This window comes from Bos javanicus, chromosome 10 (genome assembly GCF_032452875.1).
Source record: "Bos javanicus breed banteng chromosome 10, ARS-OSU_banteng_1.0, whole genome shotgun sequence".
In the NCBI taxonomy this organism is placed as follows: Eukaryota; Metazoa; Chordata; class Mammalia; order Artiodactyla; family Bovidae; genus Bos; species Bos javanicus.
In genome coordinates, this window is record NC_083877.1 from 2,134,815 (window position 1) to 2,162,572 (window position 27,758).

The 27,758-nt window shown below is 40.3% G+C and overlaps 1 pseudogene; it reads right to left on the reverse strand.

Annotated features, from left to right (window-relative positions):
• LOC133255477 (protein NipSnap homolog 2-like) overlaps positions 1 to 27,758 on the reverse strand; it is a 90,960-nt pseudogene that overhangs the window by 2,590 nt on the left and 60,612 nt on the right.

Here is a 27,758-nt window from a genome sequence, read left to right on the forward strand (position 1 = left end):
GTTTTATTCTTCTCAAGTTAATGTAACTCAGAATAGACTGTGGTCTAATAGAGGTCAAGCTCTCTGCTTAATAATAGCAGCAAGAAGCCCTTTGTGCTGTTTTCTCCAGCTGCTTTAACAAATTTCCACAAATTTAGTGACTTAAAACAACACAAATTTGGAAAAGATCTTGATGCTGTGAAAGATTGAAGGCAAAAGGAGAAGAGGGAAGCAGAGGATGAGATGGTTAGATAGCATCACTGACTCAATGAACATGAGTTTGAGCAAACTCCAGGAGATAGTGAAGGACAGGGAAGCCTGGCATGCTGCAGTCCATGGCGGTCACAAAGAATCAGACAAGACTTAACCACCAACAACAGCATGTTCCTAATAGTTTGTGTTATCTTGGGAATATCGTTTAAACCTTATCTCAGCTTCAGTTGGGAATGCATTTAACTATAGGTAATAGAAAAGTTATCTTCATTAGTCTCTTAAATAAGGGTTTATAGTCTCACATAATAAAATCCAAAACTAGGCTGTTGAACCAGTATTTTTTTTTTCTTTTCATTCCTGGTCACATAATAGCCATGGCAGTTCCAGTCCTCACAATCACATACAAAGCAGGAAGGGAGAGTGGAGGAGAGTTTCAGCTGTAGTTTAGTTCCTTTAAGCAAAAACCAACACACGCACAACCAAAAAAGATGTCCCAGAAGCCCTAGCAGATTTCTACTTTATGAGACATGAGTCTGAACTATAGCACATACTCCTACAGCAGGACTAGGAAAAACAAATACCTAGATTGAAGCAGGGCAATTTTTCTCTTGAACACATTGAGGATTTTGTTAGCAATGAGGTTGGGATGATGGAATGAATGGATGTCAGGTAGGCACCGAATTATGTCTACCATGTTCCCACTTTGCAAAATGAAGTTAGTAACACCTAACCCACAAACTCCGTAGAGTCCTATGAAATGTGTGTATGTGTGTTTTGTATTAGTCACTCAGTCGTGTCTGACTCTTCACGACCCCATGGACCGTATCCCACCAGACTCCTCTGTCCATGGGAATCTCCAGTCAAGAATACTGGAGTGGATTGCCGTTCCCTTTTCCAGGGGATCTCCCCAACTCAGGGATCAAACTTGGGTCTCCATGAGATTCTGATAGGATCACATGTGTGAAAGAGCTTTGCAGAATGCCTTGCAAACTACTGAGTAGTTTATTTTATGCATAAATTAGAAAGTATTCTGTCCTACACTCAACTAAGTACATAGTAGGTACCCAAATATTTATTTAGATTTTATGTTGAAAAGTAAACTTACCTTGTATTTCTGACAGAGGACTTTTATAAAATAATGCTATACACTGGGCGGATATGGTTTTTTCTTCTTTCGGAATGTATAGGTTATCACCATGGTAACAACAGTAACCATAACAGCAAAGACTATCAACACTTCATTACAATTTAGTGACAGAAAGGAAGGAAAAATATCTGTCATTTTAGTTGTACAGGAGAGTTTTGGTAAGAACACACTGTTACTTGACCAGTAACATCTGTATTCTTAAGAAAACAACAGGAAAAGCCAAAATATTGGTTTTATAGCTGATTGTAAAAAGTCATCATTCTGAGGCATAGTGTCCTGGGGTGTCACGTGGAGCTAGGGGCCAAGTGGGAAACACTCACATTTTGAATCGTCCACATCACTTCCTGTGACTCTGGTCATTGCTCTTCGTGCTCTGGAAGGAGAATGCTTTCTGTTCCCTCAGCTAGTGAAAGCAAACTGCATCGCACCCTTAGGTTCCCTCTCATTTAATTTTTAAAGACCAATTTATCATGCTGTGAAGCTCTATTAAATATTAGGCTGAAACTTTATTAACTATTGTTATGCTAAAGCTAATGAAGGGGACAACAGAGAATGAGTTGGTTGGATGGCATCACTGACTCGATGGACGTGAGTCTGAGCAAGCTCCAGGAGCTGGTGATGGACAGGGAGGCCTCGCATGCTGCAGTCCATGGGGTCGCAAAGAGCTGGACACAACTGAGCAATGGAACTGAACTGACTGAAAGATAATGTAGTTTATGTCAATGAGGATAAAGGCTGGATTTATTTTCTTCATTTTACTAAGCATTATGACTTCATGTAGATTTAGTCAATAGAGTATAATCCATCATCATCATGACATCTAATCCTTTATTACTTCAAAAGGCATCTCTAGACAATATTGATGTTTTCCTCCATAGATAAGTTTATATTATCTCACCTGTAAAACTGACAATAGCTCCTTAATTATTCAAGAAGTTCGTATTCAAAAATATCCAGTTGTCTCCAATATACCTCTTAGATCTGGTTTATAATATATAGACATAGATTATATATAAAAATAGACTATATATGTAAATATCATATATATGTGTGTGTGTGTATGTGAAAACCATGTATCTGTATATGAAACGTATGAATTGAATGAAACAAGGAATTGGTTTATGGGATTATATAGGCTGACAAGTCTGTAATCTGAAGGGCAAGCTGGCAGGTTAGACACTCTCAGGCAGGAGCTTCTCCCTCAAGGAAACCTCAGTTTTGCTTTTAAGGCCTTTCAACTGATTAAATGAGGCCTATCCACATTATCCCATGGACAATCTCTTTTCCTTAAAGTCAGGTGATTGTAGGCATGAACCACATCTATAAAATACATCCCTAGTGATGCCTAGATCAGTGGTTAGCTGAAATCTGGCTGCTATAGCCTAGCCAAGTTGACACATAGAACTAAATTCCACAGTGTTGTTTAGCTTTTTCTTCTAGTCCTGTGGTGTCCTATATGGTGACTAGCAGCTCCTAATAAGCACTTGAAATGTAGTTAGTCTGAACTGTAGTGTGAAATCCATACCAAATTTAGAAGACATAGTACAAATAAAGAGTATAAATGATGTCATTAATATTTTTTTTATTATTTGGTTATCATTGTTTTTATTATTGCTTATATGAAATGATAGTATTTGAGGTGTGCTGGATTAAAAATGTATTAACCACTACAATTAATTTCATTGGTTCATTTTACTTTTTAAAGTGGATGACTAGAAAATTTTAAATTATATATGTGGCAACATATATATGTGGGGAGGGCAGTGCTACTCTAGCCTCTGTATTTTCTGTAACCTAGAAATTAGACTCTAAAGATTTGGTTCAGTTCAGTTCAGTCGCTCAGTTAGATTAAGCCTCAACTATCCCAGTAAGATTGCATTGTCATGGTACTTCATATGGAGTAGAAAGTATTATCTTTTTATATACTATTAGTGGTTTAGAGCTTGGTCGCAGAATTAAGGTGATGAACACTGAGTCTCCAGTGGTAAAATTAGGTTTGTCTAATGGCAACCTCATGCGAAGAGTTGACTCATTGGAAAAGACTCTGATGCTGGGAGGGACTGGGGGCAGGAGGAGAAGGGGACGACAGAGGATGAGATGGCTGGATGGTATCACTGACTCGATGGACGTGAGTCTGGGTGAACTCTGGGAGTTGGTGATGGACAGGGAGGCCTGGCATGCTGCGATTCATGGGGTCGTGAAGAGTCGGACACGACTGAGCGACTGAACTGAACTGAACTGAATGGTAACCCACTCCAGTGGGATTGCCTGGAGAATCCCAGGGACAGCAGAGCCTGGTGGGCTGCCGTCTATGGGGTCGAACAGAGTTGGACACAACTGAATCGACTTAGCAGCAGCAGCAGACTAGAAAGTAATCCACATGGTGTCACTTTGCTGCCATAAGGACATTCTGTTTCTAATTGCCAATGTATCTAATAATTTCAGTAGCCATTGATAATTCTTGCTTAAATCAATAATTTCATCAGAGATTTCAAAAATAGCTAATGTTCAATTTTGTCATTTCTTGTACATAAGTAATTATCTTTAGTCCACCAAGTAGAGGTTTCCTGTTTAACTCAGATCATTTGCTATAAATAGTTATTGAAAAGATTCTTGTCTCTTTCCTTTCATTCTTACCTCTCTCCTTCAATTGCCAGTTTTCAGTGTAAAGAATTGATTAAGTGAATACTGTAAATGATGATAAATTACTTTTTTCTTGGTTTCTCTTTTTTCAATATCATTATAAACTTGTGGGTTTTCTTTACATTCAGAATATCTTTCAGTCAACTTCAATCATTATTCTCTTTGATGCTTGAGTTTTTATACTTCAACTATGGGTGGCCCTTCAGTTTGTTTCCAGTATCCTCGGACACAATCTCATTGATCCTGGAAAGCTTTCTTGCTTTCTGGGAAAGCAATATATCCCAGACCAGACTCACCTTGTGCCTTCCTGCTCATATTTGAATCAACCATTTCTTTTAAAAAGCCTTGTATTAGGAAATGTGTTTAGAAACTAAGATCTTGTGCTTACAGTCATAACTTTATTTACTTGTAATTATATCTGAATTTTACGGTCATAAACTTGGGGTTAAAAAAATGGAATTTTATTTCCCTATAAGCAACCTGAATTTCCACTGATGTTAGTAAATTCTTTCCAATCCAATTAAATTCAGTCCCTTCTGGATTTTTCTTAGGCTTAGTTGGATTAAAATTCAATCAAATTTAGATCTCTTTTGTTTCTTGCAATCCTTACCTTTTCCCCAAAGATAGTATAGATGTCAGGGCTGGGAAACACGAGTGTTTTAAGTTGTCCTAGAACCTAAAAGGAGGTGTCATATTCATGCGTAGGATGCCAGACTTTGAAAATAATAGCACAGGATCCCTTTTCAGCAACATCCACACCTAAGATGTACGTGTTCTCTCTGCTCCTTGGTCCCCAGGTCTCTGCAGACCACTCTCCGTGCTCTCTGTCCGAGCTGCTGGGAATTTCTAGGTCTAATCATCCATTCACAACTGCTGCCACCTGCGTCTGGATTGTAAGAAAATTTAGGATGCTCTCTTTCCCTCCCTCTGGGGCTCCCTCTGGGACTGTCTTCCTATTCCATACCACATATTTCTACTTTAATGCTGGCTTCTCTTGAAGTGTTTTGTCTCCTACCCAAGACAATAAATACCACTAATTTTGGTGTAGGAGGCCCAAAGAAACACGAAGAAAGAAAGACTTGTTTTATTGTTTCCAAATATTACTTCGCTGAACATCACTTTGGAAAGATTTGCTATTCCCTGCCTTAGCGCCTACCCTTTCTCACCTCCAGAATTTTGCTCATGTGTTCTTTTTGCATAGATTGACCTTTCCTACTCCCTCCCAGGCTCTGTATATTCAGATCCACCCATTCTTTGGGCCCACACAAGCCTAGAAAATAGTCCTTTCTCCTTCTATTCTAATTATACTTCATTTCTACCTTTCTTGTTGAACTTATTTTTTTATTCATTATTCATTCTATGAACATATACTAAGAATTTTCTTCCTACCAAGGTTTGTGCCTTTAAAATCTGAACTGGATTGTATATTCTTTGGAAGGAGAATCAGTGTCTAGTTCATCGTTGTATTTCTGTATTCATCAGATATTTCTGAAGGAAGGAATGGCTGAATGAATAAGCATGTAAATTGCTGACCACCCAGACTGCAGGAACCTTACATTTTCTCTAGCTCCTAGGGCTCAGATGCCTAAATTCTTGGCTTTCCATGCTTCTCTTTCAAACCCACTTTCGTCTGCACCTATTTTCTCTTTTTCCTTTCTAAGAGGAGAAAGAGATCCATTTTCAACTTCAGACAAGCCTTTCTACTCAACTTATGTCTAGAATACATCTCCTAATTTCCCTAGGATCTTGATTCAGCAGTGGTCTCCCTTGTTCTATCTTTACCCTTCCTGTTAGCTCCTTCTGCTGCTGCTGCTGCTGCTGCTAAGTCACTCCAGTCGTGTCTGACTCTGTGCGACCCCATAGACAGCAGCCCACCAGGCTCCCCCGTCCCTAGGATTCTCCAGGCAAGAACACTAGAGTGGGTTGCCATGTCCTTCTCCAATGCATGAAAGTGAAAAGCAAAAGTGAAGTCACTCAGTCGTGTCTGACTCTTCGCAACCCCATGGACTGCAGCCTACCAGGCTCCTCCACCCATGGGATTTTCCAAGCAAGAGTACTGGAGTGGGCTGCCATTGTCTTCTCCGGTTAGCTCCTTCTACTCAGCATATAAACAGGCTCTAGTGTTTCAAGTCTTTTAAAGCCCTGTCCCCCTTTTACCCTAAAATGCTCCTACCTGCCTCTCTATCTTCATCTCCTGTAACTTGCAGCCCTAAAGCTATGTTCCTCTCATACTGAAATATCTGACCCTCTATCTTAGTTCATCTGTCTTTTTTACTTTTCATATGCTCTTTTGCTTGAATATCTTCTCATTCTTTGCCTCCAAGTCTCAGCTCAAGAATTCTCTCCTCTGAGAAGTCCTCTTCAGCTCCCACAGAATAGATGGTCATAATTTCACCAGTTTCAACTCCCTTCTATAATTTCACCAGTTTCAGATGTGTTATAATCATCTGTTGATTTATCTGCCTCCCGCAAGTGATTGTGGGATCCTTGTGGGCAGTTACATGGTCTTATCAGTAACATGTATATTCCCAGTGGTTGGCTGTAGTAGGTCCTAAGGGCTTTGACTGATATACTGATTAATGAATGAACCAATGAGACTGACCATCTCATTGTCTCTAGCTGCTCCACTGTGCTCAGGAAAAATCCGATGGTAGTTCAAGCCAATGTGTGTTCCTCCTGTAGCCAGCTCTGGCAAGGGCACCCTGACCTTGGCAAGGTTGTGTCATGTATTGAGTAGGAAATCAACTAACTTTCTTGTTTGTGTAATACGCTGGCCAAAGGAAAGATGTCTGTGTGTGGTAAGGACAGCAAATGAAAAGACCTTCTGTGCAAGGAATGTTCCTCTCTTTCATTTCACAGGAGTTACCCCCTTGGAATGTAAACCCTAATTCAAGGAGGGTTACAACAAATCTTGCTCACAAGGGCTTGGACAAGTAGACGGTTGTGGAAATCTTTATTCCAGTGTCTGAACTTTCTGCTAAAGCAAATAGGAAAAGAAAAAAAAAAACCCAAAACCTCATAATTATCCATCTTGGCTATAAGTCCTTTCTACCATTCATTGAAAACAAGTACTAGGGAAAAAAATCTAAAAAATAATCTAACAAAACCCATTCATTTTGCCCATCCTAATTCACATTTTAAAGATGAAGAGTCTAAGGTCCATAGTAGTGGGAGGAAACCTGTCCAGTGTCTTGCAACCAGTAACTGGCAAAACTGGTATTTGATCTCAGGTTTCCTGATATCCCATCCAATACCTTTTCCACTTCATTATGCTAATTATATGCATAAATAGAAAAAGTACATGAAGAGGAAAAGACTTGACCACAGCAGCTGGAATGTATTATGATACTGTAAGGTAATTTAACAGCATACATATGATTCCAAACATTACTGCATTTGTCATTTCCTAATATTGGTCTATGGAGAAGGCAATGGAACCCCACTCCAGCACTCTTGCCTGGAAAATCCCGTGGATGGAGGAGCCTGGTGGGCTGCAGTCCATGGGGTCACTAAGAGTCGGACATGACTGAGTGACTTCACTTTCACTTTTCACTTTCATGCAGTGGAGAAGGAAATGGCACCCCACTCCAGTGTTCTTGCCTGGAGAAGCCCAGGGATGGGGGAGCCTCGTGGGCTGCCGTCTCTGGGGTCGCACAGAGTCAGATACGACTGGAGCGACTTAGAAGCAGCAGCAGCAGCAATATTGGTCTATGACCTGGTGTTGATCTTTCCTGATACTAAAAATATTTTAGTTTGAAATAATTGTTTCACATTTTGGTTCTTCAACTACAAAATGCATGGTTCTACTTTGGAAAGATCATGAAATCAATGACAGAATTAACATGTGATAATGAAGCACAGTATTTGATAATGGAATTGCCAGATTACCATTAGATAGCTGGGATTACCATTAAGAGCTGGGAAGGGTCTGAAGTTTTACCATCCTTACCACCTTTCAAGACAGCTTCATGGCTGCTGATGAAGACACAAAACCCCTGGGTTAGAATCATAAGACTTTATCAGTCCTGGCAAGAGCAGTAGTCAGAGTGCATTTGCCTTCACACTGGTTTCCTAAACCCCAAGTCCTGCAGGGCAACACAAAGAAGGCTGGGTGTCAGTAGCTTTCACAGTGGGTTGGTGACAGAAGAACCTGGACGTTAGGGAATCTGAATCTTCTATAACATGGAGTAAGGCTGGCTGCCTTTTGCTCTAAAGGGAGACACCATCTCTATCTCCAAAGGCTGCCTGCCGTACAAACAAAAAATATCCCTGGAAAACTCATCTGAAACAAAGATTGTCAGAACCTCTATTTACAAAACATGCAAAACCAAGATGGATCCACAGAATATCCCCTTGTACTGATACCTGCCTACTCATTTCTTTACAGTCTTGGCTTCTGGTGATTTTTTCCATGAGTATGCCAGCAGAAGCTGGGGCCACTCTGCTTAATCTGGCTGAGAGAAGCTGGGACTGAATCTGTGAATTAGTCTTACACAGCATTTAATTAAGGATACTCTCACCAAAACTTCAAGCAACAGGATGAGGCCATCTGCTGTGCTTGCTTTAATCGTGCACCTAGGGCTCAGACCCACTTAGCTAAATAAATTCCATAAACCATCCGTGTCTGCTGTAGAAAGTGTCAAGTGGTTTCTCCTTGAATTGCTTGGCCTGAGGCATTAATCCAGGTGCAGTAAGATGTATTAGTGATTGGACAGATTCCATCTTGGCCTGCAAGGAGGAAGGAAGTCTAGGAAGATTCTGTCCTCCAGACTAACTCTGGCCTGTGGATTGAGACTGACTTAAATGCCTTCCAGCACCAAAGTGAGTCATCAATCAGTTCAACTAAAGTCAGGGGGAAAATGTGTATTGTCTTTTTTAGTTGAAGGATTCCTTTTGTAGGGAAAACTGTCTTGAGGGTGCCCCTAAGTTACAAGTCAGTTCTCCCTTGAGAATTTTCCCTGAAGTAACCTTATTTTGGAGAGGTCATTGCCGCTGTCTGAGGACTACATGATCTAGAAGTATTTCTTTCAACACTTTTAGGTCTCCTATGACCATCTCTAAGGTGCAAAGCACTGTGTTTTAAGGAGGGAGGCAAGTTAGTGCCTGGCTTTCACAAAGAAACACAGTCCTGGGCAAGCCGCTGTTGTTTACCATCCTTGGAGCCCACCAGATGGGGCAGACTTCAGTCAGGGACATGGGCTGCCAGCGCTTCACAGCCCATGTGTCCTCATGGCCAGCCCACAGTTGCAACTTCACTATAGGAATTGAGTCTAATCCTTCTTTTTGGAGGAACTGCCTGAGTGTGTTCAACTTTACCCATTTATCCACAATATCATCGCATTCATCCAGTCTGTGGAAAGACTGAATATCAACTATGGGGCTAGGAGTAAAGAGATCCAGAGAGGCTGGCAGATATTTTGCATGGAAAGTGCAGAAGTTGGGGCCTTTATAAGACATACAGAGGTTGTTTATGTCTACCACTTTGGCCTGTATGGGTCACTTGGCAAGCAGTGTACCCAGCCAAGTGACCATTATCCTTAGGCCATCATTGGACCATGTAAAACCCACAAGAGAACAAGATGGTAGCACCAGAATTAAGTTTGGATTCTCTAGGTTTCTGTTAATCTGGCTGCCACCAAGAAGTTGCACCAGTCAGGTTGGCCTGAGGTTGCCATTAGGGAAAAGAGAGACGTATCATGTCCAGAGATGTCAGGGTGGAACCTCCAGTTTTCAAAACAGATGTACATAATTCCTGATTATTACCCAGAACATGTCTGAGAGAAGATGATTCCTTTCTGGGGGTAGCCACATTAAGTGAACAAAGCTCCTTGTTAAAAATATTGTAGACCAGGAGGTGAGACAGGTAGAGTCAGAAATCTTTGGGCTTTGTCCTTTGAGAAGGTCAACATTCCACAGTGCAACGCGTCTATGGATGGTAGGGAGAGTGAAAAGTCCATTGAATACATTGACAACCAGCCCACTATAGGGTGCTTTTGCAGTAAAACTCATGTATTTTCAAACTCTAAAAAGCAGAAAACATGACACAAGTTAGTTTTAAGCACCAGAATGGTATGACCAAGACCAACTGGTGGGACTGAAATAGTAGCATGGGATTTTGTGAGTGTTTCAGTGGAAGAGAGGAACTACCAATGGCCCCAAGAAAGAATAAAAAATCCAACTTAGTCTTTCAGCAGCAGATGGAGACATGCATACAGTGTGGTCTCCTTCACCTTGAGACAGACAGGTCAGCTTTTGGCAGGAATCACAAACCTGGCATGTAGCAGTAGCCTTGGAATTAGAACAAGTGTTTTTGCTTTTGCCCAATCTATGATGGTGGGCATGTTTCCATATCTGGTAAAACATGGATTTAGATGGAAATAGTATCAAAGTGCGTGGTGCAGCTTGATTACAGTTGTCTCATTGAAGAACAAACCCTTACTGTGGGTGTCTACATGAGTGACTCAAATGGTTGAATCAGCAGCTGTAATTTATTTTTGCTATTCACAGCCCCAAAGAGGGGCTTTCCAAAATGCTAGGCCATTAGTAACAACCCGAGTCAACAAAAATGGAACAAGGTTCATCAAAGGGAGTATTGGACAAAGAACAGCTTGAATCCTGACCATTGAGGAGAGCAACCATGTCCACTTTTGATTCGGCATTGATGGCATTGAGATTGAAGTACCACAGCAGCACCTGGACACCATTTGGTTTTAGCTGGACTGAGCCATGGGTGAGCCAGTCATTTAGGGAAACCTCTGTGCATTGTCGATCTCACTGAACTAGTGGCTTTGCCTTAAGCAATGTCAATTCAGTTCAGTCACTTAGCCATGTCCGACTCTTTGCGACCCCATGGACTGCAGCATGTCAGGCCTCCCTGTGCATCACCAACACTTGGAGTTTACTGAAACGCATGTCCATTGAGTTGGTGATGCCATCCAATCATCTTATCCTCCGTCACCCCCTTCTCCTCCTGCCTTCAATCTTTCCCAGCATCAGGGTCTTTTCTAATGAGTCACTTCTTTGCATCAGGTGGCCAAAGTACTGGAGTTCCAGCTTCAACATCAGTCTTTCCAATGAATATTCAGGACTGACTTCCTTCAGAATGGACTGGATGGATCTCCTTGCAGTCCAAGGGACTCTCAAGAGTCTTCTCCAACCCCACAGTTCAAAAGCATCAATTTTTTGGCATTCAGCTTTCTTTATAGTCCAAGTCTCGCATCCATATATGACTACTGGAAAAACCATAGCTTTGATTAGGTGGACCTTTGTTGGCAAAGTAATGTCTCTGCTTGTTAATATGCTGTTTAGGTTGGTCATAACTTCTCTATGAAGGAGCAAGTGTCTTTTAATTTCATGGCTGCAGTCACAATCTGCAGTGATTTTGGAGCCCAAGAAAATCAAGTCTGTCACTGTTTCCATATTTTCCCCATCTATTTGCCATGAAGTGATGGGACCAGGTGCCATGATCTTCATTTTCTGAATGTTGAATTTTAAGTCAACTTTTTCACTCTCCTCTTTCACTTTCATCAAGAGGCTCTTTAGTTCTTCTTCACTTTCTGCCATAGGATGGTGTCATCTGTGTATCTGAGGTTATTGATATTTCTCCCAGCAATCTTGATTCCAGCTTGTGCTTGATCCAGCCCAGTGTTTCTCATGATGTACTCTGCATATAAGTTAAATAAGCAGGGTGACAATATACAGCCATGACATACTCCTTTCTATATTGGGAACCAGTCTGTTGTTCCATGTCCAGTTCGAACTGTTGCTTCCTGACCTGCATATAGGTTTCTCAAGTGGCAGGTCAGGTGGTCTGGTATTCCCATCTCTTTCAGAATTTCCCAGAGTTTTTTGTGGTCCACACAGTCAAAGGCTTTGGCATAGTCAATAAAGCAGAAATAGATATTTTTCTGGAACTCTCTTGCTTTTTCTGTGATCCAACAGATGTTGGCAATTTGATCTCTGGTTCCTCTGCCTTTTCTAAATCCAGCTTGAATGTCTGGAAGTTCATGGTGCACATACTGTTGAAGCCTGGCTTGGAGAATTTTGAACATTACTTTACTAGTGTGTGAGATGAGTGCAATTGTGCGCTAGTTTGAGCATTCTTTGGCATTGGAATTGAGCCTTTCTTAGGAATTGGAATAAAAACTGACCTTTTCCAGTCCTGTGGCCACTGCTGACTTTTCCAAATTTGCTGGCATATTGAAGGCAGCACTTTCACAGTATCATCTTTTAGCATTTGAAATAGCTCAACTGGAATTCCATCACCTCTACTAGCTTTGTTCATAGTGATGCTTCCTAAGGCCCACTTGACTTCACATTCCAGGATGTCTGGCTCTAGGTGAGTGATCACACCATCATGATTATCTGGTTCATGATCTTTTTTGTATAGTTATGTGTATTCTTGCCATCTCTTAATATCTTCTGCTTCTGTTAGGTCCATACCATTTCTGTCCTTTTGTGTGCATCTTTGCATGAAATGTTCCCTTGGTATCTCTGATTTTCTTGAAGAGATCTCCAGACTTTCCCATTCTGTTGTTTTCCATTATTTCTTTGTATTGATCTCTGAGGAAGGCTTTCTTATCTCTCCTTGCTATTCTTTGGAATTCTGCATTCAGATGGGTATATCTTTCCTTTTCTCCTTTGCCTTCGCTTCTCTTCTTTTCACAGCTATTTGTAAAGTCTCCTCAGAAAACCATTTTGCCTTTTTGCATTTCTTTTCCTTGGTCTTGATCCCTGCCTCCTGTATAATGTCATGAACCTCTGTCCATAGTTCTTCAGGCACTCTGTCTATCAGATCTAATCCCTTGAATCTATTTGTCACTTCCACCGTATAATCATAAGGGATTTGATTTAGGTCATACCTGAATGGTCTAGTGGTTCCCTACTTTCTTCAATTTAAGTCTGAATTTGGCAATAAGGAGTTCATGGTCTGTGCCACAGTCAGCTCCCGGTCTTGTTTTTGCTGACTATATAGAGCTTCTCCATCTTTGGCTGCAAAGAATATAATTAATCTGATTTCAGTGTTGACCATCTGGTGATGTCCATGTGTAGAGTCTTCTCTTGTGTTGTTGGAAGAGGATGACTGACCCTCTGACCAGTGAGTTCTCTTGGCAAAGCTTTATTAGCCTTTGCCCTGCTTCATTCTGTACTCCAAGGTCAAATTTGCCTGTTACTCCAGGTGTTTCTTCTGCACTTCCTACTTCTGTATTCCAGTCCCCTATAATTGAAAAGACATCTTTTTTGGTTGTTAGTTTTAGAAGGTCTTGTAGGTCTTCATATAAACATTCAACTTCAGCATTACTGGTCGGGGCATAGACTTGGATTGCTGTGATATTGAATGGTAGTGTAATGGGGAATAAAGTTTCCCCCAGGAGGATGGCTGTCATTTCTTCATGTCAAGCCAAGATACTCCCTGGGCTAGGTTAGCTGTATCTTGAGCATTTCATTTTCCTTTGACAAGTGAGTCCTGTTGTGATGTGCCATTCACATCCTGTTAATCGTTGTGTCTGAGTTGATGGCAGGACATAATGGAATTATCAGCCTAAAGAGTTACAAGGGCTCCATGGGTCAGGTGTTCAGTGTCACCTGGAGCCCAGTAGCAAACAAAGAGCTGCTTTTCAAAAGGGATGTGCCCAGTAACTTTCTCAAAGAAGTGATGGGTCCAGAACCATAGGAGTGCCCCTGATGGAAGCTTCCAGATGAAGGCATCTTCTGCCAGAGGCTTCAGTGGGTGAAATCATTAGCCAGAAGCATATAGCTCCTAAAGGCCATTAAGATTGTAAAGCCCTATTTGGGATGGGGTAGAGAGATGATTAGAAAGCAATTTACATTTTTTTTTTTAACACTCCTCTACATGCAGCTTTTACCAATCAGAATTCCTCCTGGCACTTATGGGACAAAATGTACAAGCATATAACATATTATTTCTCTTAATAGTGTCAGTTGAAGAATCAGCAGCAACAGTACATTGAATTGGTCCAAATGCCCCACCCATAAAGTCATGTTAGCTTCCCTGTCCCATTGTGGGCCCTGCCTGTACTTAGTAGTAGAATTCTGATGTCCCTACCCCTCATGGAACTGGTAGAATGGTGAATTGGGCATCTGTAGCCACTCCAGTACTCTTGCGTAGAAAATCCCATGGATGGAGGAGCCTGGTAGGCTGCAGTCCATGGGGTCACTACGTGTCGGACGCGACTGAGCAACTTCACTTTCACTTTCATGCAATGGAGAAGGAAATGGCAACCCACTCCAGTGTTCTTGCCTGGAGAATCCCAGGGACGGCAGAGCCGGGTGGGCTGCTGTCTATGGGGTCGCACAGAGTTGGACATGACTGAAGTGACTTAGCAGTAGCAGCAGTATCCAACAAAGTCATAAAAGTTTGAGTCTCTCTCTTCCCTGAAATTTCTCAGCATACTCAAATGGGTCTATCTAGCCACTGGAGACAAAAATACCTTGCCTCACCTCTAATCATACTTTCTTTTAAAGTCCTTTAGCCTGGAGAGAAGGGAGGGATCAAGAGGCAGGGAGGGAGAAGATGGCTCTGTTCCAGGAAACACATCTTTGTAGTCACTTTCTGGTTAGAGTGCCTTGAAAGTGGATCATGGTTCCATCAAATGAACTTCCAATGTTTTGGGCTCACTTAATTCTCTGGGTTGAAAGATGAGATCATCATGATAGATACCATCCGGTCAGTTTGGGGTGCCTTCTGACTCAGCTGTGGCAATCACATGCTTTCTAGCTCAGACATATTTGCTCCTGTTGCCTGATTGGGCTTGATTCTTTGAGTGACACTTTTTTATTTTAAAGGATTCCTCCTTAATTTGGGGCATTTCCTGATCCTTCATTGTAATAAAAGCTCCTAAATTTTCACCTGCTTTTAATGTATGTTCTAGGAGAATTTTCCAGGGATGTAGGGCCAATCATAAGAGTGTATCCAGATTGCTTTGGGTAAGTTTCTCATCCTCTAGTGAGTTACCTTCATCAGCATTGTAAACCCAATATAGGGCAGTAAGCACTCATATCATGGTCAATAACACATCTATAGTTTCTTACAGGAGTTTGTCTATGGTAGAATATGTGGATGAGGTAGCTGAGGTGATGAGGTAGATGAGGTAGATGAGGTAGCTGAGGATGAGGTAGAATATGTGGATGAGGACCAGGAATGGGTTGGACAAATTCAGTAGCTATTCAATGTCTAGGTCCTCTGTCCTCTAACACAGAGGAATAGCAGGATGAATGGGATGCTAGCCCCCAGCCTAGGAGCTGAGTTCAGGTAAGGTCTGGACTGTCATAGGGTCAGACACAAACAGGTATTAATATTTACTTTTTGAGCTCATCCGTTGTTAGGTAAGAAATTTAATGAGGGAACTGAGCTTAGAAGAGTAAGAGTGTATATAAAGGGACAGAATTGGGACTCAAAGATTGAAATCCCATTGGGAACTTGATATATTTGGGTGTGGATTGGGAAGAAGTCTCAGGAACATTGTTTTTATGGGCCAGTGGGTGTCAGGCTCTCTTGGAGGAACAGGTTCAAGATAATCATCTTTTACTGGTCTTCTGCAATAAAACACTAGCTAGTTTCCCTGAGTTCAGACTCTCCCCCTGCCAATACCTTTTCCAGGTGGCTGCCAGAGTTCCATTTGTGAAACCCAAACCTTATTGTGTTGGTACACTGCTAGAAAACTCTTCTTTGGGCTTCCACTGCAAAATAATGAAGTCTGAACCCTTTTGTAGGGCATATAACATACTTCACAAGTTGGACTGTCTGCTCTGCAAGCTCAGCTCTTACGGCTCCCTAACATGTACCCAGTGTTCTAGCCACATGGAATTATATGTTTTCCCCTGAATACACTGGGCTCTTTTATGCCAGTTTGCCTTTACTGTCTTGCCTGGAATGACCTTGCCTGTCGCTGCCTGGAAAACTACTAGGCTGAGCTCAGTCTCCCCTCTGGATGGTTCTCTGGCTGGCGGGCTGCGCTGCTGTGGTATCACGTGCACACGGGTTATGATGCCGCGGGAGGGCAGAGGCTCTGTCTGTGTTGCTACCAGACTGTGCCCTTTCGGAAGGAACTTGTCTTATTGATTTTGGTAGCCCTGCTACCTACTCTAGTCTTTGGCATATCGTGGGCACTTATTCAATATTTGTTGAATCCATTTATATCTTTATGATGCACACGATTATTTCCTTGAAGCAATAAATATTTCATTTTATCATGTTAAAAAAAAATGGATAAGGACCCAAGATATGGATTATAATAAATAATAACACCAATCCATCAGATACAGTATTAATGACTTTATATTAGATATTCATTTTTCATTTCCAAAGCAATCAGCAGTAACTGGTGTAATTAAATGCTCTAATCTTTAAGGTTATTAAGTGTGAAATTAAGTTGAAGTCATCCAAGGGACAGTAGGTGAACATTGTTTTAGAGAATGAATGTTTATGAGTTTTTTTTTTTAAAGAGATACGTGTCATACATACACTACATAGATCTTTTTCTGCTATACTCTTTACTTGTTCCCCAAAGCAGCACCTCCAACACTCCACACAACCTTTCTCTTCATTCCTTGCCTAAAAAACAAATATCCAAAAGGAATAGAGATATTGTGTCAAAGTATTCATAAATACAAAAGATACTTACGGAAGCACTATTTGAAATGTTGTCTGAAGGAACACTTGGAAAACATTCTTGTGCACTTGGTGAGGTATTGAATCTCCAGAGAATGCACAGCATTTATTCTTCCTGAAGAACAATTTCACTAGACCATTTTCTGGAAAATGGAAGATCTTGTTACCTTGGAGGAATAGCCTGGTTTCTCAGTATCTTAGTCATTGGGTGACTAGTTTGTGAAAAACATTCTTTGATTCCGCTAGAGACCCTTCCGGAGAAGGCAATGGCACCCCACTCCAGGACTCTTGCCTGGAAAATCCCATGGATGGAGCAGCCTGGTAGGCTGCAGTCTATGGGGTCACTACGTGTCAGATGCGACTGAGCAACTTCACTTTCACTTTTAACTTTCACACAATGGAGAAGGAAATGGCAACCCACTCCAGTGTTCTTGCCTGGAGAATCTCAGGGACGGGGGAGCCTGATGGGCTGCCGTCTATGGGGTCACACAGAGTCGGACACAACTGAAGCGACTTAGCAGCAGCAGCAGCAGATACCCTTCATGCTAAATATTATCTAAGTATAATTAAGAAAAAAATGGCATCCCTTAACAATCCTTTGGATGGCTTCCCTAGCTGGCTCGGCAGTAAAGACAGCCACCTGCCAGTGCGGGAGATGCAGGTGGGGTCACTAGATTGGGAAGGAGGAAATGGCAACCCACTCCAGTGTTCTTGCCTGGAAAATCCCATGGACAGGGGAGCCTGGTCGGCTACCGTCCATGGGGTTGCAAAAGAGTCATATGTAACTTAGTGACTAAACAACAATAGTCTTTCTGATGTGACACACTGACCCACAAGATTCCCTGACACTAAACTGCAGCCACATGTAGGGTGCAGACCAAAAGTGCACACCCCTACACTGATAAATATTGTACAGTAGTGCCCATTTTTCCACAAGGAAAGACTGACACAGAGCAATAACAGTCCTTCAGTATATAAGAAAGTCAACACCAGTCAACCACATTTTCCCACTGAGGATGGGAAAGTCTGCTACTAATAAACAGTTAGTATTGGTTTTCAAGAAAACATTTGTTTTCTACTTTTAGTCTGGTCCACAAGAATATATCTTCAAATAAGAAAATAAATCCTGGTTATGAAGAAGGAAATCTAACAAGTACTCATTGAGTGTTGTCACATATTTTGCACATGAAGTCATTCAGTACCCATTTTAACCTTCTTCCAACTTGTCTTCTTCCACTAGAGAGGCTTGAAAGATACAAATTATACTTGCATACTCCCTTGCAATTAGACTACAGACATGTGACCTAGGTGCTACCAGTCAGATGGCTCTGAATAACATTTGAATACTAAAATGAGAAACCCGAGGCTTTAGTCTTAGAGAGAGAATAGATCTTCTGACATGCACAGTGGAGTTGGAAGCTGGTTCTTTTGAAATAGCTATGATAGGAGTTGTTGTGTTCATATCTTAACATGCTCAGTACTAAATTTGGGGCAGTAGCTCAGCTGGTAAAGAATCTGCCTGCAATGCAGCAGACCCCGGTTTGATTCCTGGGTTGGGAAGATCCTCTGGAGAAGGGACAGGCTACACACTCCAGTATTCTTGGGCTTCCCTGATGACTCAGCTGGCAAAGAATCCACCTGCAATGTGGGAGACCTGGGTTCGATCCCTAGGTTGGGAAGATCCCCTGGAGAAAGGAACAGCTTCCCACTCCAGTATTCTGGCCTGGAGAGTGCCATGGACTGAATAGTCTGTGGGGGGTCTGAGTCAGACACGAATGAACAACTTTCACTTTCACTTTTCTTTCATGGTATGAGTTGAAAGTTTTTCCTGCCTTCGTTGTACCTGGCTTGGTAGTATCCAAGTCTTGTTCTCTAGACCACATGGGGATATGAAAGCTACCAAAAATCCCCTTCTATTTCGACAAATTAGTGTCTTGTATTGTTAGTGGGCTGCCGTCTACGGGGTCGCACAGTCAGACACGACTGAAGTGACTTAGCGGCAGCAGCATTGTTTGTAAACAAGAATTCTGCTTGTCTTTAGTGTACTAAAGACATATTTTCTGTTCTTTGGTATATTCTAGAAAGGGACATACATACTAAACACAGATAGAATGAGAAACATATAATTGCAACTGTGGAGTTAAAATGGAAGAAAGCATAGGGAGATATGGGCCCTCCCAGGTGGCGCCAGTGGTAAAGAAGTCATCTGCCATTGCAGGAGATGTAAGAGACATGGGTTCAATCCCTGGGTCAGAAAGATCCCCTGGAGGAGGGCATGGTAACCCATTCCAATATTCTTGCCTGGAGAATTCCCATGAACAGAGGAACCTGGGGGGTTATAGTCCATAGGGTCGCACAGAGTGACTTAGGACACACACATAGGGAGATATGGAAAATAATGGGATTGAAGTTTGAAACTGTGGCCCTGCTTTAATCTCCCAACCCAAGTACCCATCAACCCACTTGCAACTAAGGACTAGTGAGAAACAAATGAGCATCTGGCTGCAGTATGAGCATTGCTAGATGGATCTCTTCTGAAAATATAGAGAAACTTGGGCCTTTTTTTTTTCATTAAATGTCAAATGATCTAACATTGCTATTCATAAATAGGTATCATAACAGAATACTAAAACAGTTTAAAGCAAAGGAAATTAGAGTCTGCATGATAACTATATAATATACGTATCCCTTAGCTCTAATACAGCACCACTGTTCTCAACTCTGACCAGATAGGAAACAGTTAATGAAGAATCTTATGTTCCTTCTCTGGTTATTAACTTAAGTACAACATAGATGTAAAAAATTATAATGCATTTATTGAACTATTCCTAGTTCTTTATATAGTGCTCTATATCTTAATCTTTTTCTACTTTGTGGAATTAATTTATTTTAATTAATCTATACCCTGAGCACCTACCCACTCAAGGCCATATAACTGAACATTGTGTGCTAAAACTTACCTGGAGAAGAATATCAATGGTAGATGCAAAAATTATACATGGAATTCTATACACTTTTGAAATATGAGATCCAAATTTGATGAATTTCATTGGTCACACTCAAATTTGAAATATAATAAACTTCACATAAAAATCCTATTAAATTCCTAACAGGATTATATCCTCACCATTTTTAACATAAATCTGCCCACTCATCTATTTCTAAAGATAGAAAGCATAATGTACTTGAAAGAATATAGGCTTTGAAATCAAATAGAACTGTGTTTGCATTCCATTGTTGCCATTTACTAGGTCTATGGCCATGATTATATTACTTAATTTCTTTGAATATCACTGTATAATGGAAAGAGTAATACCTACTTTACAAAGCTTCAGTTCACTTCAGTTCAGTTCAGTTGCTCAGTCATGTCCGACTCTTTGTGACCCCATGAATCGCAGCACGTCAGTCCTCCCTGTCCATCACCATCTCCCGGAGTTCACTCAAACTCACGTCCATCGAGTCGGTGATGCCATCCAGCCATCTCATCCTCTGTCGTCCCCTTCTCCTCCTGCCCCCAATTCCTCCCAGCATCACACTCTTTTCCAATGAGTCAACACTTCGCATGAGGTGGCCAAAGTATTGGAGTTTCAGCTTTAACATCATTCCTTCCAAAGAACACCCAGGACTGATCTCCTTTAGAATAGACTGGTTGGATCTCCTTGCACTCCAAGGGACTCTCAAGAGTCTTCTCCAACACCACAGCTCAAAAGCATCAATTCTTCAGCGCTCAGCTTTCTTCACAGTCCAACTCTCACATCCATGCATGACCACTGGAAAAACCATAGCCTTGACTAGACGGACCTTTGTTGGCAAAGTACTGTCTCTGCTTTTGAATATGCTATCTAGGTTGGTCATAACTTTCCTTCCAAGGAGTAAGCATCTTTTAATTTCATGCTTAGATATTAATAAATATTAATATTTCCTTTCCCTTTTTCCCTAATTACCACTCCCTCCTCTGGCTTCTCAGAATTTCTGGAAAATAAGTGTTCATTTCATTACTCTGTTAACTAATTTTAAAAGAAATTGTTTATCCATATGCATGTGTTTATTTATGGGTACAGTTACATGCCATCCTAAAATTAAACTCATAAAATACTTTAAAATGCACTTGTAACTAAGAAACATCTGTTAAGAAACTAATTGATTAGGCTCTTATATGTCATGTGACTTCATAAAATAATGATTTTATTAGATTAAGTAAGAACTTGAGATTTTTAAGTCAGAGAACATATTGAGTTACTCCAGACTCCTCCTAGGAAATGTAAAACAGTAAGAATTAAGTAATTTTTTGAAACCCCAAAACTATCTGTGACAAGTTATACTCTACTCTTACAAAGAAAGATTGGTTCAAATAAATACATATTTTTCATTAATAATGGAATTATAAATAGTCCTAATTAATGAATAACTTTACATCTGATTATGAATCAAATAAAGTAACACATTTGGAACTATATAGTATATGTAATGCTTTAATTGAACTATTTGTAGCATTCAGATATTCAATGAGACAGTTAGATATTCTTCTTTCTTAGGGAATAAGTGTATTCAGATCAGATCAGATCAGAGAAAAATAAAAGATAAATATACATGAGAGTTTTAATTGAGTAAGAATTTGTTGTTGTTGTTCAGTCATTAAGTTGTGTCCAACTCTCTACAACCCCATGGACTACAGCATGCCAGGCTCTTCTGTCCTCCACTATCTCCCAGAGTTTGCTCAAATTCATGTCCATTGAGTTGGTGTTGCTATTCAACCATCTCATCCTCTATCACCCACTTCTCCTCCCACCTTCAATCTTTACCAGCATCAAGGCCTTTTCCAACGAATCAGTTCTTCACTTCAGGTGGCCAAAGTACTGGCGCTTCAGCTTCAGCATCAGTCCTTCCAATGAATATTCAGGATTGATTTCCTTTAGGATGGACTGGTTGAATCTCTTTGCAGTCCAAGGGACTCTCAAGAGTCTTCTCCAGCACCATAATTTGAAAGCATCAATTCTTTGGCTCTCAGCCTTCTTTATTATCCAAATCTCACATCCATGCATGACTGCTGGAAAAACCATAGCTTTGACTATATGGACCTTAGTTGGCAATGCAGAAGGAAATGGCAGCCACTCCAGTATTCTTGCCTGGAAAATCCCATGGACGGAGGAGCCTGGTAGGCTACAGTCCATGGGGTCGCAAAGAGTCAGACACGACCGAGCAACTTTCCTTTCCTTAGTTGGCAAAGCGATGTCTCTGCTTTTTAATACACTCTCTAGGTTTGTCACAGCTTTCCATCCAAAGAGCAACCATCTTTTAATTTCATGGCTGCAGTCACCATCTGCAGTTATTTTGGAGTCAACAAAATAAAATCTATCACTGCTTGCAATTTTTTCCCCTTCTATTTGTAATGGAGTGATGACACTGGTTGCCATGATCATAGGTTTTGAATGTTGAGTTTCAAGCCAGTTTTTTCATTCTTCTCTTTCACTCTCATCAAGAGGCTCTTTAGTTCCTCTTCACTCTCTACCATTAGCGTGAATTTAGTTAATTACAATTGTCAGGGAGTTTCATCAGCTACTGGATTGGGCAGTAGATAGAAAGATATATATGAACATCCATGGTTTTCAGTTTTATAATTTTACTTTATTATTATTTTTTTTTTTACAGATTCCAGTTCTCTGTTGATATTCTTCATCTTGTCATCTATGTTTTGCACACACTAATGGCAAGTATCTTAAAATCCTTGTAACTACAATTTTTTTTTCTATTGATTTTGACTATTTGATCTTGTTGCCTAGTATGCTTGGCATTTTAAAAAATTATCATTATTATTTCATGGTGGACAGTGTCTATGTAGAGTAAATTTCAATTTCAAGCTGTGAATGATTTTAGGGTCCTACTGAGAGTATTTTCTTTAGATTTTGGCAGGCAGGCAGGCAGAGTAAAGGCAGATCACCTTCACTCAATCTGATAGGAAACAGATCCGGAGCTGAGTTTCAGTCTTTGTAAGGACTGTTCAATTTCTTATCAGCCTTACTTCTAGGATGTAGCCTTTCTAGGGGTCCCAACTGATAGTCTGGGGGTATTTACCAGGGTTTTTGTCTCCCCAAGGCTCTTTTCGGATCTTCCCTGGTGGCTCAGACTGTAAACTACAATGCAGGAGACCTGGGTTCAATTCTTGGGTTGGGAAGATCTCCTGGAGAAGGAAATGGCAACCCACTCCAGTATTCTTACCTGGAAAATCCCATGGACGGAGGAACCTTGTTAGGCTACAGTCCACGGGGTCTCAAAGAGTCGGACACGACTGAGCGACTTCACTCACTCAAGGCTCTTTTCAGCTGTAGTCTCAGATTCTCCCAGTCTCTGCCCCTTGCCTCTAGCTTCTCAGTTTCTCAGATCTACTGTAAATCGACAAATACCTTCAGGGAAAAGTAACACTAAATTTTAACCTCATTATTCCATACTTCCCCTCCCTCCAGGGTCTTGCATTCCTAATCTTCACTGCTTTTGTAGCTCTCTGATGCCTTCAGAGAGTTGATTAACATTTTTTTCCCCAGATTCTCTGGGGAAATTTTCAGTGGGAGAGTTGGCCTGAAACAAGCTAGTATATACCCTAACTGAAATTAGCCTATGCTTCTATAGGTGTATATATAGGCAACTCTTGCTAATACAGAATTTGATTAACCTATTTGCAATTAATTGTGGCTTAAAAATAGTAAAAGGTGCATTAAAATATACATATATACAGAAAGTATTTCATATTTCTAATATGTTTTGATATTTCTAATATGTTTTCATATTAGAAGGGTTGTTGGTGCTGTTTAGAAAGCAACACAACCTACATAATTTTGCAGCAACTTGGAATCATTCTGCTCCATCAAAAAAAAACACCAATATGTATATATAAACATTTTTTCCTCCTGTAAACAGACTTTTCTGGGTCCCAAACCATAGCCGGGCAAGTAGCAAAGGCAAGATAGATCGAAGTAACTTCCAGTACCAGCGTCAGGCTGTGATGCTGAACAAATTAGATGAGGAGAGAAAGGAACATGAAACTAGTCATATCTCTTGCCCTGCTTGCTTCCTGTTTCTATATGTTAAAAAAAAAAAAAAGAAAAGAAAAAAGCTCAGTTAAGAAATGCCAGAAACAGACATTTCAATAGAGTAACTGTTGGTATTTGGTTTTCTCAAGAAATTTCTTTGATGTTTTCTGCTCCTAAATATTTGTACTTGAATTTGTTTCATATAGTTGGATTTAGATTAATAAATAGAAATGTGTCCCTAAGTATGATTACACTGGTAACTTTAACTCAGATTACATTAAATCTATTTTAGACCACATTTGTAAGTTTCTTTTTTCATATACACATCCATGACTTAAGCAACTCATTTAACACCAAAGAAAAGCATTGTTTTTCTTTAAAAGAAAGGGTATAAAAAAATGGAACTAAAACGGGTGTATCAGGAGCTGTGTTTCATATTTCACACTCCTGATCAGTCATTAGGTTTCCTAATTCCTCACAGTCCCAATGAGAAGTATAGAAATAGTGTCACAGAGAAAGCACATGAGTCTCACGGGACTGCAGCTTTGCACAACCCCAGGAGGCGCCGACAGTGGGCTGTGTGCCTACTGGCTTCTGAAGTCCTTACGGGCCGAAGCCCTGTTCTAAGGCCAACATCTTGTCTGCTGATTCTCAGTCCTAACTATGTATCTGAATTATCTAGTGAGCTTTGCCAAAACTTTTATTCCAGTCCTACTGAATTAGAATCTGAAAGATTGGAACCCAAAGATTTGTCTGTGTTTTTGAATGTAATCCAGTAATTTTTGCAGCACAGCCACGTTTGGAAACGTGTAGTCAAATTCATTCCTACCTCTGTTTCTAAGATGTTGTTACAGATTTAGAGTTTTGTTGTTCTCAGATATCATCTTTACCTGATGATTTTCCTTATCTTTTCTCAATAATCCACTTTTATCCTTGACATCTTTTATCAAAATATTTTTCATATCTTATCTAATAACACTAATATGTAATTGAAGTTTTTGTTAGTCTTAAACGATAGAGAAAGACAGATCACACTTACACGATTTCTTATTATTTAATATAAAATATTTTAAGTGGAAATTACAAAACTAATATATCTATGATCAGTGATATGTGTACCAATTTTCTCTCTATTAAAAAAAAAAAGCAAATTGAGCTATAGCCTTCCCTCATCCCTTTCCATTCCCCCCTTTACCAGAGGTAAAAGAAACTGGTATTTATCATTTTCATACATAGTTTGGTAACTGTTCACCTTGGAGACCTGCTGTGGATATAGGTACAGTCCCGGGCAAGATTTACAGCCTCTGCCCTGGATTTTGAAGGGCCAGCAAGAACTCACCAGACACCACTAGAACCGCTGCGATTGTGCTATACGTATACACAGTCGATCCTCATTTGCTGAGACTCATTTGTAACCCCCAGTCTACACTCACGAAGCTTTTGCAGTCATGTACAGAGTGGTAGGATAGGGAAAGATTTGAGTGACTGGATGCGCGCATTCGCAGCTAAGATTGGCCAAAGCAAGTTCTGTTTTCTCGTCTTCATTCTCATCCTATCAACAGGTGGCTTTTTCTGGTCTATTTAGTGCCTTTGTTTTGCATTTGCATTTTTGTGCCTTTTTTTCATGATGATTTTGCTGTTTAAAATGTCCGCTAAATTTAGTATTGAAGTGCTGTCCGATGTTCCTAAGGGCAAAAAGCCTGCAGTGTGCCTCATAGAGAAAACACATGTACTGGGTAAGCTTTGTTTAGGCCTGAGTTAAAGTGCTGTCATTGTATAGTGCTGTTTTATATTTCTATAAAATACACTGTTTATAAGCATATATTGTGAAATGATTACCACATTGATTTTAGTTAATATCTATCTCCTCATATAGTTACAAAAAAGAAAAAGAAAAAAATACATTTTTCCTTGTCAGGAGAGCTATTAATATTAAAATTTACTCTGTAACAATTTTCACATATACCGTACAGGAAGATCCCCTGGAGGAGGGCATAGCAACCCACTCCAGTATTCTTGCCTAGACAATCCCATGGATAGAGGAGCCTGGTGGGCTACAGTCCATGGGGTCACAAAGAGTCGGACACGACTGAGCGACTAAGCACAGCACAGCACAGCAATGCTAACTATAGTCGTTATGTTTTACATAACATCCCCTGTGCTTATTTATAACTAGATGTTTATACCTTTTGACCATCTTTATCCTATTTGCCACCCCTCATCTCCTGTCTCTGGTAACCACAAATTTCATCTCTTTTTCTATGAGTTGTTTATTATTTCTTTTTCGTGTGTGTTTGGTGTTTTTTATTTTTAATTCCGCATATAAGTAAGATCATGCAATATTTGTCTTTCTCTGACTTATTTCATTTAATGTAATGCAATTAGATTCATTCAATCTGTCCCATATTGCAGATTTCCTTATTTTTATGACTGAATAGTATTCTATTTTATTTATCCATATCACATTTTTTAAAATCCAGTCATTTGTTTGTGGGCAATAGACAGTTTTAATGTGGCTATTGTAAATAGCCAGTTTGTCTTAAACTGTCCCTCTGAAGACAATGGGTCTTTTTCCCCCTCTAACTGCTTTTGAGATTCTTTTCTTTGTCTCTGATTTTAAGCAATTTCACTCTGATGTGACTAAATGTGGTTTACTTGGATCTTACCTTGTTTAGGTTTTATGAATCTTAGATCTGGATTCATGTGTATTTTCTGTTCCTTTTACTCTGTGCTACAGTTTGAATCTTTTTTTACTGATCCAGCTTCTATATTACTAATCATTTCTTCTGTTCTGTCTTACCTTCTTTGAATTCTTTACCGGCTTTGAATTCTTTATTTCCTTGATTGTGTTTTTCAGTTTTAGAATTTCCATTTGCTATTTTATAGACACTTTCTCTGTTGAAAAATTTATCTTTAATAATTTTCCTCAACATATTTATAATAGTTTAAACAAATCTTTGTACAATAATCATTGTATGCCTAGTAATTCTCCTTGAGTGGCAGAAAGCAAATAAGAACTAAAGAGCCTCTTGATGAAAGTGAAGGAGAGTGAAAAAGTTGGCTTAAAACTCAACATTCAAAAAACTAAGATCATGGCATCCGGTCCCATCACTTCATGGCAAACAGATGGGGAAGCAATGGAAACAGCGAGAGACTTTATTTTGGGGGGCTCCAAAATCACTGCAGATGGTGGCTACAGCCATGAAATTAAAAGATGCTTGTTCCTGGAAGAAAAGCTATGACGAACCTAGACAGCACATTAAAAAGCAGAGACATTACTTTGTCAACAAAGGTCCCTCTAGTCAAAGCTGTGGTTTTTCCAGTAGTCATGTATGGATGTGAGAGGTGGACTATAAAGAAAGCTCAGTGCCAAAGAATTGATGCTTTTGAACTGTGGTGTTGGAAAAGACTCTTTAGAGTCCTTTGGACTTCAGGGAATTTAAACCAGTCCATTCCAGAGGAAATCAGTCCTGAATATTCATTGGAAGGACTGATGCTGAAGCTGAAACTCCAAATCTTTGGCCACCTGATGTGAAGAGCTGACTCATTAGAAAAGACCCTGATGCTGGGAAAAATTGAAGGTGGGAGGAAAAGGGGACAACAGAGGATGAGATGGTTGGATGGCATCACTGACTCAATGGACATGAGTTTCAGTAAGCTCTGGGAGTTGGTGATGGACAAGGAAGCCTGGTGTGATGCAGTCCATGGGGTCGCAAAGAGTCGAACATGACTGAGCAACTGAACTGAACTGACAACCAAAGTTATTGTTAAAATTACATAGGCTGCAGATAGTTTTTTTTAAGGGGTGATCTATTTTTTTTTTCCTGGAGAGAAGTTAAAGGATAATCACCTCAATCCAATCAAATATGAAGTTGGCTCAAGGGTGAGTTTCAGACTTGTCAATTTCCAGTTTTTTCTTAATATTATGGCATAACCCAGGCTTCCCAGGTAGCACAGTTGGTAAAGATCCACCTGCCAATGCAGGAGACGTGGGTTTGATCTCTGGGTCCGCAAGATCTCCCAGAAGAGGAAATGGCAACCCACTCCGTATTCTTGCCTGGAGATTCCTATGGACAGAGGAGTCTGGCAGGCTACAGTCCATACAGTCACAAAGAGTCAG